General features: G+C 35.7%; 1 pseudogene; it reads left to right on the plus strand.

Annotated features, from left to right (window-relative positions):
• The first annotated feature begins 13,397 nt into the window (after positions 1–13,397).
• LOC113728800 (non-specific phospholipase C3-like) lies at positions 13,398–14,747 on the plus strand (annotated as a pseudogene).
• Positions 14,748–16,499: the final 1,752 nt, after the last annotated feature.

The raw sequence follows: 16,499 nt of genomic DNA on the forward strand, positions 1-16,499 counted from the left end.
GGCAACTAAACCAAGCTACTGTCAAGAACAAATTCCCAATTCCACTGATTGAAGAGCTGTTGGATGAGCTAATTGGTGCTAAATATTTTTCTAAACTAAATCTTAGATCTGTTTATCATTGTTAGGAGAATATTAGTATTCTTGTAGATAATATATTAGTAAGGGTATTCTTGTAAATAGTCGGTTAGGTTTGTACTCCTATAAATACTAGTTGGTCACTCATAATACAGTGACTAGATGTTTTCCTCCCAAAATACCTGTTGACATGGTATCAGAGCAAAAGTCCTAGGGTTAGGGTTAAACATCTAGCAAAAGTTTTGGTCATCGCGACTGTTCACGCGATACTGTTCATCGCGACTATTCACTGTTCATCGCATACTGTTCATGCGACACTGTTCACGCGCGCTGTTCACTATTCACGCGCTGTTCATCTCGAGTTTTGACCTTTTCTTTGGTTTGACGTGCCATTCGCCATGGTTGAAAGGTTTGTTAATGCGGTTACCAATGACCACATTGAATCGAGTTTTTCAGCACATGGGTCCCAGAAGACTGTTACTATATCTGAGGAAGATTATGTTAAATTCCTACAGTATCAAGCTACAAATCACGCATCTCTTCCCTCTGCTTCTTTAGCACAAAAAGGTAATGACTCATGGATTATTGACTCCGGGGCTACTGATCATATGTCAGGTACCTCTAAAATTTTTTCTAATTTTCAAGAATCTACTCCCTTTCCTCATGTTACTTTAGCTGATGGATCTACCACTAAAGTTAAAGGACTAGGCACTGTAGAAATTAATCAATCACTTCCGCTGTCTTCTGTTCTTTACGTACCCAATTTGCCCTTTAATCTAATGTCTGTTAGTAAGCTCACTAAATTTCTACAGTGTACAGTTACTTTCTCTCCTGATTCTGTTGTCATTCAGGATTTGAAGACAAAGAGGACGATTGGTGGAGGGCATGAGTATAATGGTCTTTACTTTCTCAACTTCAATGGTCCGATAGCATGTCCTGCTACTGTTTCTCCTCTTGAAATTCACTGTCGTTTAGGTCATCCATCTTTACAAAATTTGAAAAAGTTGGTTCCTACTTTGAGTCAATTATCTTCGTTAGAATGTGAGTCTTGTCAGTTAGGAAAGCATCATCGTGTTTCTTTTGCTCCTAGAGTCAATAAACGGGTTTCTGAACCGTTTTTGTTAGTTCATTCTGATGTTTGGGGTTCTAGTCGAGTCATTTCAAAGTTAGGTTTTAAATATTTTGTAATCTTTGTTGATGATTTTTCAAGAGTTACCTGGCTTTATTTAATGAAAGATCGTTCAGAACTATATTCCATTTTTTGTGCATTTGTTGCAGAAATAAAGAATCAATTTGGTGTGCCGGTACGTATACTTCGCAGTGATAATGCGAAAGAATATTTTTCCACTCCTTTTAATACCTTTATGAGTAAGTCTGGTATTATTCATCAGTCCTCTTGTCCTCACACTCCACAACAGAATGGAGTTGCTGAAAGAAAAATTGGACATTTAATCGAAATTGCTCGAACACTGTTGTTGCACATGAATGTGCCCAAACAATTTTGGAGTGATGCAGTTCTAACTGCATGTTATTTAATTAATCGCATGCCATCTAATATTCTTGGAGGTCAATTACCTCACTCCATTTTTTTTCCTCATGAACCTGTGTTTAAATTAGCTCCTCGTATTTTTGGATGTGTGTGCTTTGTTCATCAGCTTACTCCCGGGGTGGATAAATTAGATTCTCGTGCTATTAAGTGTATTTTCTTAGGATACGCACGAGCGCAAAAAGGGTATAGATGTTACAGTCCAGTTTTAAATCGATTTTTTACTTGTGCTGATGTTACTTTCTTTGAATCTACTCCATATTTTATCAAACACAGTATGCCTTGTGAGTTAGACCAGTGCCCTTCTTTTTCTTCTCCTGTTTTACCAGTCCCTTCCCCTTTATTACCTGAGTTATCTAGTACACCAGATTCCATAGCTCGATTATCTCGTCCTCATCTTCAAGTTTACTCTCGCCGTTCCATGGTTGAGAAAGTTCCTGATATGCCACGCACTTCACCAATTAACTCTCAATCTTCAAATTCAGGTATGACGCCCTCCTCTGAGTTAGATCTTCCTATTGCTTTACGCAAAAGTAAGAGACATTGTACTTCCCATCCTATTTCTAATTTTGTGTCTTATTCTCGTCTCTCTATGTCATATTCTTCTTTTGTTGCTTCCCTTGATTCTATCTCTATTCCTAAGTCTATTACCTATGCTCTTAATCATCCTGGTTGGAGATTAGTTATGCAAGAAGAGATGTCTGCTTTGGAACAAAATAGTACTTGGGATCTTGTCCCTCGTCCTTCAGGTAAGCCTGTTGTTGGTTGTAAATGGGTGTACACTATAAAGGTGCAGCCTAATGGTTCTATTGATAGATTGAAGGCTCGTCTGGTAGCTCGAGAATTTACTCAGGTGTATGGAGTAGACTACTTAGAAACATTTTCTCCTGTTGCAAAGATTACCTCGGTTCGCCTTCTTATCTCTTTGGCAGCAACTTACAATTGGCCATTGCATCAGTTGGATGTGAAAAATGCATTTCTGCATGGAGATTTGGAAGAAGAGGTATATATGGAACAACCTCCTGGATTTGTTGTTCAGGGGGAGAATTCGCAGTTGGTTTGTCGTTTGAAAAAATCCTTATATGGATTGAAACAGTCTCCAAGGGCTTGGTTTGGCCGGTTTAGTAGTGTGGTCATGGAGTTCGGTCTGACGAGATGTGGAGTAGATCACTCTGTATTTTATGGGCATTCTAATGCTGATAAAATTTTATTAGTTGTTTATGTGGATGATATTGTGATTACAGGTGATGATGTTGTGGGGATCCAGAAACTTAAATCCAATCTGCACGCAAACTTTCAGACAAAGGATTTAGGTCATTTACAGTATTTTCTGGGTATTGAGGTAGCTCGGTCTAAATATGGGATTTATTTATGTCAAAGGAAATATGTACTTGATATGTTGAGTGAAGTTGGGATGTTTGGTTGCCGACCTATGGATACTCCTATGGATCCCAATGTGAAATTAGCAAGAGATCAAGGAACATTACTTGATGATCCTAAGCAATATCGAAGACTTGTGGGTAAGTTAAATTATCTCACTGTAACGAGACCTGACATTTCGTTTGCAGTGAGTGTTGTGAGTCAATTTCTTGATACCCCTCGTACTAGTCATTGGGATGCTGTTATACGGATTCTCAGGTATCTTAAGGGTGCTCCTGGAAAAGGGTTGCTGTATCAAAATCATGGACACACTGATATTGAAGGATATAGTGATGCAGATTGGGCCAGTTCTGCCTCAGATCGAAGATCGAACACAGGATATTGTGTGTTTGTTGGTGGTAATTTAGTGTCGTGGAAGAGTAAGAAGCAAACAGTTGTCTCCAGATCAAGTGCAGAATCTGAATACCGTGCTATGGCTCACACTGTGTGTGAGTTGGTTTGGTTGAAAAGCATGTTACTTGAAATTGGGTTTGAGTATAAACAGCCTATGAATTTAGTGTGTGATAATCAGGCGGCTGTCCATATTGCGTCTAATCCAGTGTTTCATGAAAGGACAAAACATATTGAAGTTGATTGTCATTTCATTCGAGAGAAATTACTTGATGGAGTCATCAAGACATCTCATGTACCGTCTGCAGATCAATTGGCTGATTTGTTTACCAAGAGTTTAGGGGGCTCTAGGGTGAAATACCTTTGTAACAAGTTGGGTGCTTATGATATATATGCTCCAACTTGAGGGGGAGTGTTAGGAGAATATTAGTATTCTTGTGGATAATATATTAGTAAGGGTATTCTTGTAAATAGTCGGTTAGGTTTGTACTCCTATAAATACTAGTTGGTCACTCATAATACAGTGACTAGATGTTTTCCTCCCAAGATACCTGTTGACAATCATCAAATCAGAATGTGCCCAGAGAATATTCATAAGATAGCTTTTAGGACCCATGATGGTCATTATGAATTTTTAGTTATGCCATTTGGTCTCACAAATGCTCCTTCTTTCCAGAATCTCATGAATGATGTTTTCAGGTCTTTTCTCAAAAAATTCTTGTTGGTCTTCTTTGATGGCATACTGATATATAGTCAAATATAGACAGATCATATGATACATCTCCGGAAGGTTTTTGAAACTTTGAGAGCTAATACTTTAAAGGTTAAATTGAGTAAGTGCGCTTTTGCAAAGCAGTAGATTGATTACTTGGGACATGTGATTACTTCAGAAGGAGTACAAGCAGCCCCCAAAAGATAGCTATTCAATCTTGGCCTATACCTCAGAATGTCAAAGGGCTAAGGGGTTTTTTAGGCCTCACAGGATATTACAGAAGATTTGTACAACATTATGGGAGAATCGCCAAGCCTTTGACTGAGTTACTTAAGAAGAACCAATTTTAGTGGAGTAATGCAGCAATGCAGGCTTTTCAGGAATTCGAAAAGCCATGAGTAATCCACCTGTACTAGCATTACCAGATTTTAACCAAGTATTCACTGTTGAGATTGATGCATCAAGAACTGGGATAGGGGCAGTCTTAGTGCGAGGGAAGAGGCCTATTGCTTTCTTCAGCAAGGCATTGTCTCCAACTCATCAGGCCTTATCTGTGTATGAAAATGAAATGCTAGCAGTGGTGACTGCTATAGAGAAATGGAGGGCTTATTTGATTAGCAGACATTTTACAGTCAGAACAGATTATCAGAGCCTCAAGTACATTCTGTAACAGAGGATTCACACTCCTTTACAACAGAAATGGATATCTAAACTGATGGGATATGATTATATAGTGCAGTATAAAAGGGGCAATGACAACATTGTTGCTGATGCCTTATCCAGGAGACCTCATGTTGAAGGGCAATTGCATTCCTTAGTCACATTTACTTCCTCTTTGATTGTTGACATCCAGAACAGCTAGCAGAATGATAAACAGTTGCAGGATATTATTCAGGACTTGTCTGTAGGGCACCAGTGCCATTAACATTATACATGGAGTCCGGAGCTTCTTAAGAGGAAGGGCAAGTTGGTAATTGGAGCTGATCCAATTTTGAAACATAAACTGATGGAATTATGGCGTTCTAGTGCACAAGGTGGTCATTCAGGAATGGAAGTGACTTATAAAAAGTTGAAAAGCAGCGTGGTCTATTGGAAACATTTTTTCAGGGATGTTGCCAACTTTGTTGCAGCTTGTGATATCTGTCAGAGGTCCAAACCAGAGAATTCCTCTTATTTTGGTCTTTTGCAACCACTCCCCATTCCACACAGGGTTTGGACAGATATTTTCATGGATTTCATTGAAGGTTTGCCCTTATCCAAGTGGAAAAAATATCATTTTAGTGGTAGTGGACAGGCTTAGCAAATATGCACATTTCTTGGCCTTAGCCCATCCATATTCAGCTATTACTGTGGCTCAGCTATTCTTGGATTAAATTTATCATTTGCATGGTATGCCCCAATCCATTGTGAGTGATAGGGATACCACGTTCCTTAGTAATTTTTGGCAGGAGCTTTTCAAGCTTCAGCAGCTGCAGCTACACATGTCTAGTTCATATCATCCTCAAAGTGATGGACAAATTGAGGTGGTCAACAGATGTCTCGAGCAATACCTAAGATGTATGACCAGTGATCAACCTAAGCAGTGGAGCCCGTGGTTATCTTTAGCAGAATATTGGTACAACACCAACTTTCACACTTCTACCAAATTCACCCCCTATGAAGTGGCCTATGGTCAGGCACCATCGATTCATGTACCATACCTACCTGAAGCGGCTACAGTTGAATCAGTAGACAGAAGTCTCAAGGCTAGAGAGATGTTGATACATCAGTTGAAGCATAATTTGGCCAAAGCCCAACATAGGATGAAGCAACTGGTAGATAAGCAGTTAACATTGGTGATTGGGTTTATATTAAATTGCAACCGTACAGGCAGCACTCCTTATGAGCTCATCACTGTCAGAAGCTAGCTCCTCATTATTTTGGACCTTTCCAAATAGAAGCCAAGGTGGGATCAGTTGCATACAAATTGAACCTTCCAGCTCATGTTCGGATTCATCATACCTTCCATGTTTCTGTGCTAAAAAAGAAGGTAGGGTCAGTTCCAGTTCAAACTTATAGGGACAAATATGGATTTTTCTTTTGAAAATATAGGGACAAATTTAACTTTCTTCACCATTGATTCAACTTGCTAAGTGCTATTGTAGTCTGTAACTCTATAGTACACAACTTGGAAATTGATATATTTTAGAATGTTTGGAATGGATAGCTAATCTCATAAGTTGCACAAATTAACTCAAATAGTCAAATACGTGTTTTATATACACTGATAAGAAGATTCAGAAGTTCTGAATCTCAAATATTTACAGTCTTGATCTTAATGTCAATGTAAAGAATATTTTACGTCCACGAAAAGACTTAGCTCGTCCAACTTTAATTGGATTTTATCTGCAAAAAACTAAGGGCAGTTTGGTTTCCTCATAAGTAGGCAAATGTTAAATTTCTGACTTATGAATGCCTGCCTTGCAGGAATGGCTTTCCCCGTTTAGTATGATTCCCACGCAACCCCGAGACCGCGACTTTAAGCTCAAATTGGCATGCACCTCTCTTGAGCTGTCGCTTTTTTAATGCACGTTAAACTTTAGTGAATGCCTATTTTAGGTTGATTACTTCACCTGATTACATATTTTAATTTTCGATAATTAGTTTCTTCTTTATATTTATTTTTTTTTTGGGTCTAAATTTTAAATATTTTTAATAGCCAAAAGAGTTAAATCCAAATTCTGCCATCAAGAACCAAATTAGAGAACTACAAATACATAACGTAGTAAACATACTAAGCATCTCAATCTACACAAGGCGTAATGAAACTACTGAGATCGATGGTAAATGTTGAGTTCTAACTCATATTTGCCGTGGTAAACTTGTTCAAACATATGACAGATTTAGATAAATCAAGAACATAGATTTTTTTTCATTAATGTCGATGTACTTTAATTATCCTAAACTGCATGAAATTAGGAAATTAAAAAGTGCTGTCAATCTACATCATTGCCAGTAGTTTCTGCAGTATATGGATGGTTTACCATCAATGGACATTTTCTTTCCCACTTAGAATCAAACTAGATGTAATCTAGTGTCTTGCATGAGATTTTTAGTGTTCCAGTACTCCAAGGCATTTAACCACCTAACGAACGTAACCAGAGTTCGACCCTTGTAACAAAAATGAGGAATAACTCAATAATTCAAATAAGGGTTGGGGCTTGAAGTGGGACCAAGTCCTTTTTTTTTTTTTACCAAAAAAAAAAAAATTACTATGTCATTTTATGGATTAAGAAGTTTTCATCAGAAGGATTGCCTACCATATATCAAGGCTCATGACAGGAGAAATTGATGTTTACGTACCTCCTCTTACCAAAATTAGCATTCATTACGTTAAGGGCTACTCTTCCATCTTCTGTGTATCACACGCAGCGCATGTGCTTTTATTCTTAAGTATATATAGCTTCATATATACGAAAGAAATTAAACAAAGCTTAACTATGCCATCAAATTACTTCGAAGTTGAAGCCGTATAGGATTGCTTTATGCGAGCCATCACGCAAGCTCCAATCTTGGTTGGTGTTAGCAAGCTGAATGAATATATTCAAGGAAGCTTCCTATTTGCTTTTGGCCGGTTGGAGCTTATTAAGACTAGTTCCGATAGTAATTGGTGTAGCAAGTTTCCTTTTTCTTTATAATTTTGAGTCGGTAGGATGCCTCTATAAATTGCGAAGCATGTATCATCATATTCTTCTTGAAGACAGTATTAAGAAACGATAGTAATTTTAAAGAGTTTAGTTGAGTCTTTACAATGGGTTTGAGGGAAACCCCATATTTAAGATTTGCAGTTGCTGCCGTTAGTGAATGGTTATGACTTGATATTGTTATTGTTAAGTTTTGAGTTAATAAACAGTTGAGTATTTATTTGGGTGTTTATTCTCTTCCTCTTTCTACATATTTTTATACGTGTTAAAATTGTTTCTGCCGCCGTGCATTTTCTTTTTTTTTTTTGCGCCAAATCACAGCATATATATGCTTTTACTATCAGATTGATTGAAGCCGTGGTCCACCTCTCCCCAAAACAAAGCAAAAAAAAAAAAAAATTGTTGGCTTCCAAAGATAAAAATGGATAAACACAAGGATAGCCCTAGAAGTCTAGAACGTGTCCAATATATTTATGCGCAATAAACGTGTCAGACTGGATATAAAAAACAGAATATTTAGTTGTCATTGGCTTCAAGTAAACTACAATAATAATAACCAATAAAAAAATCATAGTCAATGTCTGAAAGGACGACGTGGGGCGATAATCGGACTCGGGGCACGGACGGTTGCAGGTGCAACCGTCCCTGCCAATTTTGGTTATTATCAATACCATGTAACTTTCTTTGTACATCGTGTAACTTTTTTTTTCACAGGATGTATTTTCACAACAGATAGTGGTGGGTCCCACACTTGACGCGGAAATCGAGTTACATGGTGTAATCTCAGCCGCACAAAATTTTGAGGGCCAATCTTGACCCTCAACCGTGCAGGGACGGTCATCCCCAAATCCGGCGATAATCATATTGCACTCAGTCCAAGTACCAAAAGCAGAAAGATGCAATTCTGTTAGCTCTTTTTTCCTTTTAAAATCAGCAATTTAGTAAACCATAATAGTATGATCAAGAAACCATTCAATGTGCACAATGCATACCGCTACGCTTAAAATTCAATACTGGTTTACCTCATTTATCCACTTCTAAATTTCCATCTTGTGACCATGAATAGTTCATTGTTTGCAATCATAGGAGTGATCACTCCTGTGATCATGAATTGTTCATTATATGCAATCATAGGAGTGATCCTGTGATTGCAGCAAGTTCGGATCTTTTTTTTTTTTTTTTTTGTCGACGAAGTGGGTGTCCGGGTCAATTCCGTAAAGGCGGCCCGACTAATCCCACTCCGGCCCAGCCCGACGCCCCAATCAGACCTAGCACGTTAGATGCACGGCGGAACTGATGTTGCTGCGGAGGTTCGACCCCAGGACCTGACGGTCCCGAGGAAGAGGCGCCAACCACCAGCCCATTCACGTGGGGGCAGCAAGTTCGGATCTAATCTAACCAAAATTAGAGGATTGTAACTATATAATCATGATAAATATACTAAGCATCTCAATCTATACGAGGCATGAAACCAAAATGGTAAATCTTGAGTTCTAAGTATAAATAGATACTTCAGAAAGAAATATTTTATCCCATTAAATTGTTGGAAGGCAATATTCCTAGTACAATAATGTTCCTTTCCTCAAATGTGAATATTATTTTCAATCAATCAATTTCATATATTCCTCTTGATTTTTTTAGATCCACTAAGCACTAATTACTCTTCTTTTCTCTCCGATTAAAGTTTTTCCTACTCACTCACATTTCTTCTCTCTCTCTCTCTCTCTCTCTCTCTCTCTCTCTCTCTCTCTCTCTCTCTCTCATAAATTCATCAATTATTTTCGTGATTTACTAAATTGATCTTGGCTTCAATAATTTCTTGTATACTAATTCTACATGCTCTTATATTTTTTATTCCTATAATTTTACTCAAAAGTTTCTTTTTTCAAACATAACATAATTTAAGTCAAAATAAATAATAGTTTAAAATGAAAACAATCCCAAAAAATAGCTTTACTTTCCCTTCAATATTTATGGACAAACTACATAATGTAATTTAAACTTATTTTCATCTAATTATTAGAGAATATGAATATTTGATAGAAATCAAGTCATACATGATAAATATGAATAATTGATAAAAGATAAAAGTCAAGACTTACATGACAAGTATAATTGAGGAATGATGGTAAAGTTTTAGCAGTATTAATTAGTTGCTCAAAAGGCATGATAAACAAGCAGAATTTAAAGAAAAAAAATGCATGTAGCATGTCAAAAAATTTTATGCTAAAGCATTGAGTTACAATGATATCATAATAATAATAATTTTAAATTGAAATTTGTTGGAGTTAAATGAAGTTCTATTTGTAAAAATAAATAAATGAATAAATAAAAGTTTTAGAATTGAATAATAAAGCAAGAGTGCATAGAACCAAAAAGATACAAAAAAGATTAAAGCAAAAAGTTGCATTATTTAATTATAAAATAATAGATCTATAGTGTGTAAGTGAGAAAGAGAAAAATAAGAATAATTGAAAGAAAAATAAGAGATCCTAACAGAAAATACTTAGTTAGAGAGAGAAAAGAGAAGTAACTAATACATAATGGGTACTAAGAAAATCAATAAACTTATTTAAAGTTGATTGATTGAAAGCAATCTTAGCATATAAGTAAAATGCGTTCTGACACAAGGATAATTGCTCTGACAATACATAATGGATCCTAAATCGTTAGGTTAGTGAAATATTTGTCATATTGGAATTTTTCAAACATATGACAAATTTAGATAAATCAAGAATATAGATATATATATATTTAATGAATATCAACGTATTTTTTTCCTAAACTGCATTACAATAGGAAACTAAAATGCTGTCAATTTACATCATTCCTGTAATTTCTACAATATATAAATGGCATTGTTGGCTCATGAATTTTTCCAATTTACCATCAATGGATATTTTTTTCCCACTTAATATGAGACTAAACGTAATTGCATGAGATTTTTGGTCTTTGAGTACTCCAATTAGTATTTACTGGTTAAGAAGTTTTGCACGAGTAAAAGGATGGCCTGGCCTATCATATTTCATGGCTTATGACAACATATGTTGATGTTTACATATCTCCTTTTGCCAAAAAATTAAGCATTCATGATGTTAACACTATTGGTAATTGGTCGTTTGGATATTATTTTGGGATAATATCAGAAATCTCCCTTGAAATTTCTCCTAATATTACTTAACATCTCTGAAGTTTCTAAAATATCACTTACCTTCCCTAATAATTGCAAAAAGACTATATTAACCCTCACTTGATACATAACTCATATATCAAATAAATGAAGCTCAAAAAATAAAAATAAAAAAGACACAAAAGTCACTTTCTTCTATCCCTTTTCTCCAACATTTTTTCTTACTCATTTTTTTAGATTACTATGTGATTTTGTATTTGTATATTATATATAGTAAATTAAATTTTGTTTATCTTTTACTTTTTATGATTGTGATAAAGTAGAATATGATTTCTTTGTTTATTTTGAATTGATTTTTATAATGATTAGTACAACTAAAATATTTGGGTCACTGGTTGTGAAGAAGTTGAAAAAACATGTAAGATTAATAAAAAATCAATTTTGAGCATATAGAGTCAAATTGGTGCTAATGTATTTCTTTAAATATATTTTTTTATCATCCCAATTTATATTTTTAGAGATTATAGTTTTGTGATGTGGTGGTACTAGTGAAGATTGGTTTTAAGGTGGTGATTTTTCTTAGAGTAAACAAGGTAGCTTATGCGTATTTTTTATTGAGTAAAATGAGTAAAGTTGTAGTTTACGATTTTTTTTTTAAACACAAATAACAAAAGTAAGGAAGGTAAGTGATATTTTTAAAATCTTAGAAATACTAGGTGATATTAAGAGAAACCTTAGGGGAGGTTATGATATTATCCCCATTTTTGTTTTCTAAAAACTTGAATTGACTTGGACATTGATTACATTAATTTTTTTTTTTTTTTTTTTTTTGTGGTTGTTGAAATATAATTGGGCAACTTGAGGGTGAGGATATTCAAGCCTTGTGCACTAGCAAACTCAACTAAGATTGGTAAGAACTGTGCGGATTCACACTTATTCTTGAGCATTACTTTTATGGCATATGCTTTTACTACTATCGGGATGAGATTGACGTCTGAAACGATAGATGACGACAATGAACCATGGCCATATTTCACTCGAGTACCAAAAGCACAAAGTTGCAAATTTGTCAACTTTCAAAGTCATCGTTTCTCTTCATTTCCTTTTGAAATCAAACTTGCAAGAAACCATCGAAGTCCTACGTGTACTGGCTTTAGCTCATTTAACCACTTCTAAATTTTCATCCCTCTTAGTGCATAAAATAGAAATCTGTCACATTACTATTTACTCCTCCGCGGTGTGATTCCAATAAATTTCATTTGTTTTTTGTGTACAAAATTATTATATCTTGACAATATATATGGCGGGTAGACACCGTAGAATGCAATAAATACAAACACTAAACCAATCAATATAGACATGTATGGGAGATAGACACCTTATATAATAAATGTGGAAACTAAACTAATCAATATAAACACTAAGACAATAATATATAAAAAATACAACAATTTTTGTGACTCATTGAAATTTGCACCGACAAATTCAATTCTAACCATTCAATTTTGAATCATGATATAATATGCAAAGGATTTGAATCCAACCTAGTATATATCTGTCTTGACTAACATCCTTTTATACGTTTTAGAAGGTACAAATAATAATGCAAATGCTACACAATTACTTAAAGCAACTAGTATACATGATTATGTTTACTTAAGTACTTTCTTCTACAAAAAAAATATTCTCTAATTTTATGCTACAAATTACTTTTTTATTAAAAGGAAATACAGGTAAATGAATTGAGAAGTTCTGGTATGGAGGCTTTTTTACGCTATGACGATCTATACAAGTTACCCTACAAAACAAATAATACATGAATTGATCTATTCCTGCCTGATTTGATTTTTCCATCTGCTTTTATAGTAGGGAAAAAACAAAAAACCAAAGCACACAAGATAAGAAAGATTTTTTAAAATTAAAAATCTAGTTCATATCTTCAGCTCCTGGTTTGCTTATCATTTAAATATGAAATAGTTTCTTACAAGAACCCATCTTCATCTGGGACATTCTTAATCTAAGTATATTAATCATTTTCCTCAAAAAAAAAAAGAAGAAGAAGAAGAAGGAGGTAATTCATTCGTTTTTAAAATTGATCGAAAAGCGGTCCTAGATCAACTCTGGAGATAACCAGTTGACTGGAGTAATAATTTTATTATGAGATTGCCAATTAATGCTAGTCAAATACATCAGTAGCAATTATCAGAACAATATGGATGTTGTAAAATTATAAAAAGAAACAAGGTTTGAGCTAAAAATGGTATTCGCCCTTTTGAGTTTTGATAAGTTAATTTTTCTGGATTTATCTCCTTAAACAAATTACGCTTGTTATGATTACAGCTGCTGGCACTGCTAATGTTGTTTTATTGTTCACTTTTTTGTCATCCTATGTTTAGATCTCCGATATATTGAGCTTTCTTGACTGTTGACTATGTAAGACTAGGTAGCTTTGGGTGGTTACGTGCTAGATAATGTTTATTTCATTGCAATGTGCCTTGAAAGAGCAGTGTTATTGAATGCAGGAATCTTCGAAAATTGAAGTACATAAAGAACTTTCATCCCTTTGATCTCACTTTTAAAAGGCATTGCAAAGAGGGAAAGCTGCCAAACTATGTAGTAGTTGAACAAAGGTATTTTGACTTGAAGATATTGCCAGGGAATGATGATCACCCTTCTCATGATGTCTTTGAGGGCCAAAAATTTGTCAAAGAAGTCTATGAAGCATTGAGATCAAGTCCCCAGTGGAATGAAATGTTGTTCATAATCATATATGATGAGCATGGTGGTTTCTTTGATCATGTGCCAACACCGGTCACTGGTGTTCCAAGCCCAGATGACATCGTTGGTCCTGAGCCTTACAAATTTCAGTTTGATCGCTTAGGTGTTCGGGTTCCTTCCATTATGGTATCCCCTTGGATTGAGAAAGGAACAGGTAATACACCTGGATTGATTGTTCTTGAATGAACCTCAAGACTATAACTATGCGTTTTTGGTACCTTAGGGGAGGAAAGAAAGTTAAAGAGTTTGAATCTTGATCTCGAGTAGTAGTAGTAAACAGAGATATGATCACTCAACCAGGCAAAATAATGAGGGACTAATGATAGTAGCTATTTCTTGTTCATGATTACTTGAACTCACCCATCTGTTGATTGATTTCATTTTGCAGTGTTACATGGGCCTTCAGGACCACATCCTACATCTGAGTTCGAACATTCCTCAATACCTGCAACTGTTAAGAAAATCTTCAACTTGAAAGAGTTTCTTACCAAGCGCGATGCATGGGCTGGCACTTTTGAGTCTGTGATCAGCAGAGAGACTCCAAGAACTGATTGTCCTGGTATCAGTTCTTTCTATTCCTTTGCATTGCATGTAAACTAGTTAATTTTACAAGATTACACGTTCTACTCTTTTCTCATGCACCATGCGTCAACCAGATATAGCTTTGTTCTGATTCAGTTTCGGTTGTTATACGTCTGACGTACTGCAGTAACTTTGCCGGAACCAGTCAGATTAAGGGAGACTGAAGCAAAAGAAGATGCTAAATTAACGGACTTCCAGAAAGAATTGGTTCAGATGTCAGCAGTTTTAGGGGGAGACCACATAAAGGACACTTATCCGAACAAACTAGTGGAAGACATGACTGTCGCTACAGCCGCGGATTATGTTCATAATTCCTTCAAGAGATTCTTAGATGAATGTGAGAGATTGAGGCAAAATGAAGCAGATGAGTCTACTATTTGTTCTTTACCAGCAGATCCACCAGAGAAACAAGCAAAATCTCCTTCTTTTGTTTCCAAATTCTTTTCTTGTATAGCTTGCAATAACTCTTAAACCCTAAAGCTGCTAGCATTCGATCTGCAGTCATATGATGAATGTTTCTCAGTCTTCGTTACACATGAAAAACTCACTAGTTTATTGTATTTGGTCTTTATTTTAAGTGTAAAGGGACAACGCACTCCTGAAGTTGTTAACTTATGCGCTGCTAAACTTTTATGATCTATTCAACTTTTATGTATAAAGAAAATTGATTTGGTTGGAAGTCTTCAAATTGAATCTTAACATTGTTCTTGCTCACATGAATTCGCACTATAATTACCTTATTCCCTGGAGGGATAGCTTTCTTTGTAAAATCATGCTTGTATATATCTTGTCCAAAGGGAGAAGTGAAATACCAAGTAAAATGACAAAAAGGGGGCAGGGACAGTACTTAATCCCTCTGCAAATCCGCATTAGGATTTCCACCCGGTGGGGGAAAATTGGCCTATGACAAGTGATTTAGAGTATCATCAAACCAGCTGCTATGGATTGTCATAAAAAGCATGTGATTTATTCAATCAACCAAAGTAAATGACAGGCATCGAACATGTGCAATAATTAAAATCTGCTAAACTAAAATTAATTTTTATAAATAGTGGTAAGCAGTGTCGAATCCACAGGGATTGGGGATAATTCGTTTCCTTTCGAGTCAAGACAAGTGGGGGGTTTTCAATGGGAGACAAATAAAAATGAAATAAAACAAACAAAGTTCAAAACTAACTCACAAAGCACAATTTACTAAAAAGAGCAATTAATAAAAGTTCTACCCAAAAGATCAACTGCTCAGGCACGGTCCAATTAAATGCTCATCGATGCAAAGATATTTCATCCATTTATCACTAGGTTGGTTATGGCTATCAACAAGCCCTGACAGCCAGTTTTTCCTTACCTTTTCGACAGCCAAGGTACGACCGTTGACTGCTTCTATAACCAGAAAACAACCCTAGGTACGACCGTAGGAATTTAATTATCCAGTTGCATTAAAGCTAGAAAAATCCAACCCTAATCAATAAACACGCTAAGAGAATTTATTTCAATTAGATCTCGCGTTTCCCCAACATAAAGCCAATTATGGTGGTTGTCACTAGTTATCAACTAAACGAATAATTACGGATTCAATTCAGTTAATGTGACAGTAGGCTATTGAATTAAATCAAATACCCGGCCATTGATATTTAATTAATAAAATACCCATGAACAATTAATTCAGAAAACGCACGAATAGCAATAGATTGGAAGAAATAATGAAAATTCGATTAGATCTCACAGATATTATGGACCGCGCCTTTACGTCGACTTTTGGATAGAAGAAAAAACTAGCCGCTCCTCATCGTGTCAATCACACGTGGGTTAATTGATTCCATCCGCACAAACATCACAGAATTTGGAACGATGAAATACCGAAGAAAGAAAAAGGAAAAAGTCTTCCTTGTCTCTGCGTTGATGTTCGTACTGAAACCCAAAGTTCAACACAACACCCACGAGAATTTGTACAGAGCCGAAGCAAGAGCAAAAGAGTCTAAAGCGTAAAAGCCAAAAAGCAAGGAAAAGTCTTCAACGTCTGACTGCTGCGTGAAAAGAAAACTAAAGCTAAAAAAATTGCCCTCTTATGAATCTGGCCTTTTCCTATTTATAGCTTCTAATTAGCGCCGCCAGGAGAAATCCACAAAGGGTCAGGAACAAAGCTTTTGTTTAAAGGTTCTGATCCAGTGTTTCGGGTTCACGTGGACCGGGATCCTTAGTTGGCTTTGCTGCAATTAATCCCGC

This window comes from Coffea arabica, chromosome 2e (genome assembly GCF_036785885.1).
Source record: "Coffea arabica cultivar ET-39 chromosome 2e, Coffea Arabica ET-39 HiFi, whole genome shotgun sequence".
Taxonomy (NCBI): Eukaryota; Viridiplantae; Streptophyta; class Magnoliopsida; order Gentianales; family Rubiaceae; genus Coffea; species Coffea arabica.